We start from the raw sequence: 6971 nt of genomic DNA, 5'->3' as shown, positions 1-6971 counted from the left end.
AACTCCAGTGGTCATCTGCGCTGTCTTTAAAGCCCCCCCTCCCTCAGTCATGCAGTTGTGACCTGGTTTTTGTGATTTCATGAATAGCAGGGATGCAGTCTGCCTCTGTGTGCTGACATGCCGGGATGGACGCATCTGCAGAGCAGAGCGGGACGTCCCGCGTGAAGCTCTGCAGACTCCAGAGGCCACTCGTCAGTCGTATCCCATTTGAAAGTTCCTGCCAAGACGTGGTCGCTCCACTTCCTGTCAGCGTGTTGTTGTGGCTGCCGGCGCGGCTCTGTTGTCACACAAAACTGCTGCTCATGACTTATTTATCCGCTGCCCTGAGAGAGCAGGAACCGTCCTTTGAGTGCAGCCCACAGATTAAAATATTCATTTCCTCTGCAGGTCCGCTGTGCCGTCTATGGGGCAGAACAGACAGGTTCCTAAAGTACTATTATGCAAGATGTGCAAGCCCCCCCCCCCTCCTAGAGTCTGCCCTCCCCTCCACCTTTTGTGAAGGCACAGACATCCTGAACAGCAGGGATATTCTAGTTCAGTGAGACGTGGAAAACATACCAAAATAATACAGCAGACGTGAGGGGCTTTTTGTGAAGTATTCATAAAAGTACGACTTTACCAGTCCTGGACTACAACGACCACATTGTTTTTGCAATTCAGCTCAACACTCTGAAACAACGGCGCTCACCTAGTACCTGCTGAAAATGAATTTGGTGCCTAAAAATAGATGATGCACAGTGGGAGAAACCATAAAGAAAAAATGAATGAGGTCATGGAGCCAAACAAAAACATTTCAAAATCCACCATCAGACATGACAACGGGGACATCCAAAGAATGTTTTGAAACTGTTCTGGGATGGCTACAGGACAGTCTACACAGCTACAAGCAATGTTTAGTTGACCTTTGGCCTCAGGAAGGGGCCGCCATCTTGAATTAAAAGAAAAAAAATCAATTTCCATGTATTGCCTCCTAAACTCATCATTGGGAGCTGCTTGGAAAGAAACGTTGGAATTAAAAGTTTGTTGATTTTGAACGGCATTAGCGTGGCGAGCTCTTAACACTTTTGCTATCTTAGATGACCCCACCCTTACTTTGACGTGTTCTCCCTACCATGACAACGGTGGATAAAGGTGGGAATATTTCATGTAATCCATGGACACCAGTGAAGATCACAAATCATTGAAGAAAAAAGGTTCAGAGCACTGTCTAGTGGGTCTAGATGACCCAACTCCCAATGTCTAAGTGCCTAGGATAGAACAAGGGTTACAGGTGGCATTCCCTTGTTGCTCGCACAAATTTTACTGGAATACAGTGAAATTTTGAGACTTGAATCGTTGGCTCAAGCTGAATGATTCGATATAACATGTGATCTGACTCTGTCAGGAATGTGGGCGTGGTTAACCAAAAACCTCTGTTGCCAAGGAAACCCCAAAACGTACTTTTTCCAATTCTTCTAAAAATGACATAGACCTGTTCCTCACTCCAACGCGGCCAAAACTTCACATGGTTGCTATGGAGATAAAGCCAAAAGAAAAGTCGTCATTTTGAAAAGAAAGGGTGAATTTGTCTCGTGGAGCTCAGACAAGCAAAGGGAGAGAGTGAAAGGCCTGGCGCAGCCACTCGGCAAGCGAGGGCAGGTATAAAGGGGGTAATGGGGGGGCCTTAACGCAGCTCGCTTCTATAACTGTTTCTGTGATTATATAAAAGATTTGTTATCCGTTTTATACACCAACTATAGAACCAATATTAGTAAAACAAATGTGTGTAAAACTGTCACCGACGATGCAACATTTGGTATTCGGACTGATTTTGTTAAGAATGAACTTTAAGGATTGAGGTTCACAGTTAATGTCTGATTTTTGATTACAAAAAACAATAAAATTCTGTAACTTATAGATTGGTGCAGCTTAAAAACTGATTTATGTTGACTGTTTTAACTTCATTTGTCTTGCAGAAGTCTCTTAAAAAGTGCATTACAAGGGTTTTGTTGCATCTTTACCCAATACGATCTCCTAATAACTTTTGACCTGTACCAACGGTTTTCCACAGCGTGAATCAAAAGCATCTTGGTTTCCTTGTCTCCGATCTATCAATAAATCATTTGAAGAAGTGTTTCATGTTCTGTTTTTGCGTCACCGGTTTTCTGTTACAGCGGATTCGAATGAACTCTTGGGTTGGAAAAAAAGGAGATTAAGTGGCCTCAACAAACATGAGAGGAGGGTCAGATTTTCAAATCCACCTGCAGAGCTTTCGTCCGATAAGCAAACCGTTTCAGCATAAAGCCGCTCAAGCAAAGTATGGTTTGACTGACAAGAACCAAGACGTTTGTTTTTCCTGTCATTAACCCTTGTGCTATCCTAGGCACTTTGACATTGGGAGTGGGTCATCTAGACCCACTAGACAGTTCGCTGAACCTTTTTTCTTCAATGATTTGTGATCTTCACTGGTGTCCATGGATTACATGAAATCTTACCTCCTTTATCCACCTTTGTCATGGTAGGAATAACATGTCAATGGCCATCTTGACCCCATAGGATATCACAAGGGTTAAGCCTCAACTACAGTTTTGGAGACCAGTTTAGTGAGGAAATCAGCTTCTGAAAGAAACAAAAGTGAAATAATTCAAGTAGAGCTTCTGCCTGAAAGAACAAAACCTCTTAGATTTTGAAACCTTAGAAAGTCTGAAGTTTGTTTTTTTGTCTTGTCCAGCAAATGAACACAAAGACAGAAGCTGGGCTCCCTTTTGTTTATTGACATGTTTAGCTTTTGTTCAAGTGTTGTAATATAAACCCCTTTTGTAATTGAACTTTATTGATTGGGATTTAGCCAGTCAGACAGGACAAGAGGTGGGAGGACAGAAACTCACGGGATAAGTGTCATAATTTACATGCATTGGTGCACACACAGATGTAAACACACACCATCACACGGTATCCACACAACTACTGACAAGTGTAGTAGTTGTGTATCTCTTTACAAGTTGGATCAAGGGTTAACCCTTGTGTTATCTTAGATGGCCCCACCCTCACATTGAATTGTTCTCCCTACCATGACAAAGGTGGATAAAGGTGGAAAGATTTCATGTAATCCATGGACACCAGTGAAGATCACAAATCATTGAAGAAAAAAGGTTCAGAGCACTGTCTAGTGGGTCTAGATGACCCAACTCCCAATGTTAAAGTGCCAGGGATAGCACAAAGGTTACAGGAATGATGCATGCCTATCTGGGGGGGGGGGGGGGGGGTGTCCTACAGTTTTGATGCAGTACTGAAAGCAAGGATTGATTAAATATTGACATGAAATTGATAAAATGCCTAGAATTTTGAGTTTTTCTCTCCAAAGATAAAAACAGCTTTTATCCCAATTTTTCAAGGTTGACAACCAGAAGACACTTATTTCTCAAACAACCTTAAATTTCGGAGGCTAAAATGGACCAAAAAATCAAGAATAATCCAATTTAACCCTTGTGCTATTTTAGATAATCCCACCCTTATACTGACGTGTTCTCCCTACCATGACAGATGACCCAACTCCCAATGATAAAGTGCCGAGGATAGCACAAGGGTTACATCCTGTATATGTTTACAGTGATAAAAATTTCTGGTAAAAAAAAGTGGAAGTAATACAAAACAAATATGACAATAAATCAAATGGAATTTCATATGTAGCTATATAGAAGGACACTTTTTATTAAAACCAAGGGGTAACCCTTCACTGGTGTCCATGGATTACCATACATGGAATCTTTCCACCTTTATCCACCTTTGTCATGGTAGAACACGTCAATGGATGGGTGGGGTCATCTAAGTTAAATGTGAGTTTCAGAGGGCGGTGTGAGCGTAGCTTACGAGTTATTGTAGTAACTTAGTTGGATGTCATCGACATAGAACTTTACACAATCTTTCAAGGAAGCTAAAAATGTGACAAAGTGCATTGAAAAAGAGACCCGTCAGGTGGGAACTTTTTACAATCACTTCACTCACTAAGCAACTGGGAAGCTCTTAGGTAATTTTAAAGGAAATCAAACACGTTTTGGTTGAAACGGTTTTCACTTCCCTGTTTACAGAGTGTCAACAACACCAAACACCTGAGTCACTGTACTCCAACAGGAAAGGTGCAGAATGCCGTTTCAGCCAAATGTTGTTATTTTCAAGAGAAGCATGCCCCAAACGGAGCAACACATAGTATTTTACACAATGAGGGTCACTTATGTGTGAGCGGGACTCAGAAAGGGCTGTCAATGGATCCCTTTATTAGAAAAGCTGTGGGGGGAATTAGGCCTTGAATGGGGGGACTAAGCCATGTGTCCACACGCGGGCCAGGCCGGTCTGTTTTGATGGCAGCGCGGGACCGCTGTTGATGTTGGATATGTCAGGCAGGCGACAGCCCCGCCCCCTTGCTGAGAAATCGATCTGTCGGATTGCATCAGAGAAACAGATGAATTCACTTCCAGCAGCATCTCCTGGAACTGGTGGATGCTGGCAAATTCAGACCATCCATTTCTGAATCAAGCAGACATCCAACCTGCATGGCAAACCGATTGTCTGGCTTTGAGGGGAATGACTGGGGAAAAACCTGAGCTTTAGACTATTTTGATATAGACGATTGCTAATTTGGAAGTTTGACAAGAGCTATTCATGCTGACAGTAAAAATCTTTTAACCCTTACAACCATTCATAATAACAATAATAAATTAATTGATACTTTCTTTATCCCACAATGGGGAAATTCTTCTCCGCATTTGACCCATCCCCTGAGGGGAGCGTTGAGCTGCAGGCTAGCTGCGCTCGGGGGAATTGGATATCGGGGATATCATGACTTAGATATGTGCTTTTCTGAAACTCTTATTTCATTACCAAACTTTCTTTTAAAACCCATTGAACAGAATTTGGACATGTTTTCTACCCTGAAAATGTGGGGCTCAAATTTGAGACGGTGAGTGAATAAGGTGCTGAACACTCATGTTAGTATTTTTATATTGTTGTGAGCAAATACTTACAGAATCACGTATCATAACTTGTAAAATATTAAATTTGTTTTGTGGATTTCATCAAAAGGTTTAAAAAACATCTCAACTCCAGAATACTTTTTTTTTTAAATTTTCTGTCAATTCTTAGATGTAGTGGGCTTTAAAGGGTTACAGAAAAGAATACCATCAGTGAGCCTTGGTTCCTGGGCTGGGTATGTTTGCAGATGGATCTTCAGAACTTGTTCTCCTGGGGGGAGTGGTAATGTTACTGTTAAAAACTTGTCAGACCAGAATTTGTTTAGTCTGAAACAATAGTGAAGAGAAATGGGCTTGAAAACCCACAACGACATTACAAATGGATTCATATTATAGTAGAAGTTGGAAGGGTGGTGCAGCACCACAGCCTAAAGAAAAAATAATAATCAACAATCGTTTTACATTAATGTAAACTTTTTTTTAAAGAACAAAGATAGTTTCTCTGGGAGCTGAGCATCACATCCAAACCACTTAATTCATTTCATTCACACTATTTGATCCAATTCTTCAAGCCAAAAAGATTTTGATTCATTTGTAATTAAATGCTAAAAATGAAGAAAAATAAAATAAATTCCTGAAAATAGACATCCACATGTGTATTCAGTTTTTTTTTTCTTACTTGCCTCCACCGTAAAAACCAATAAAAGAATCTTGAAATCCTTTCTAAAATATATTGAAAAGATGCAGCTAACTTAACCCTTGTGCTATCTTAGATGACCCCACCCTTGCATTGACGTGTTCTCCCTGACATGACAAAGGTGGATAAAGGTGGAACGATTTCATGTAATCCATGGACACCAGTGAAGATCACAAATCATTGAAGAAAAAAGGTTCAGAGCACTGTCTAGTGGGGTTAAACCATTAAAAGAACTTTAAAATCAATCCTGAAGCTCACAGGGAGCCAATGCAGCGATTTTAAAATCGGAATGAATGAGAAGGTGTGTCCAAACATTTGGTCTTTCCTGTATATATGTTTATCCTCATTTTTTACAGTTTTCTTTTACATTTTTATTTATCTCCCTTTAATTTCCCCCATCAGTGTATCCATGCTTTGTGGTAATTTCAATGAAAAACAGATAACAGTTTATATTTTTTTACTTGACTTTTTTTTAATGATTTATATTCATAATGTATTTCTACATGCTTGGCATGTAGAAAGCGCAAAAGCAAAAGCGCAGAACTTTGTCTCGGTAAACAGTGATAAAAACACAGCAAACCAGCAGATTTCTGCAGCAAATAAGTGTCTAAAAGATCCCTGTCTCTAACCTTTTTTTTTTGGGGGGGGGGGGGGGGGGGGGATCAACAGAGGGAGGCGCTCAGGTTTCTTTGGAGCTGCAGAAAAAGAAGTTTAAAGTTCAGAAAACGAGTTCTCTGCTTCATCACTGCTCTGTTCTTTGCAGCATGCATCGCTGCAGATGTTCCCACTGATTACATGTGCAGATTAAACATCGATTTATCACTTTTCATTTTTTTCCCCCCGGTTTTGTCCATAGAAGTCGCTTCTGTCAACCGCTGCAAGCTTCAAGCTCCAACATGAACTGTTTTGGCAACAGCCCATTATGCTGTGAGAGAAAATGTCTTTGGTTTAAAAAAAAAATTTGGATTTCCTGCTCAACGAGAAAAGTACAACTTAATTATACTTTCAGATGAACTTTTAAATATGTGTGCTAATCTTTAGAGGCGTTTTATAACTTTTGCTCATTTTCACTTCTCTATCCTTACGGTGGTTACTTCTTTTTCTGATTTTGATTATCAACTTGTGAAATTGATAATTTATAAAAAAAGATTTAAAAAAAAAGTTCTTTATTTTTTCTTTTATATATAAATCTTTGGATTTGAGGCCCAACTACCCAACTATTATAAAAAATATGATAAAGCCCCAGAAATGTTTGTATTTTTATACATAAATAAAGATGGATAAACGGCTGCTGAAAACTTTGACATAAGAGTAAAAAAAAAAAAATC

The sequence above is a fragment of the Oryzias latipes genome, chromosome 17 (genome assembly GCF_053564925.1).
Source record: "Oryzias latipes strain Hd-rR chromosome 17, Olatipes_Hd-rR_3.1".
Lineage (NCBI taxonomy): Eukaryota > Metazoa > Chordata > Actinopteri > Beloniformes > Adrianichthyidae > Oryzias > Oryzias latipes.
Note: the sequence above shows the minus strand (reverse complement) of the source record.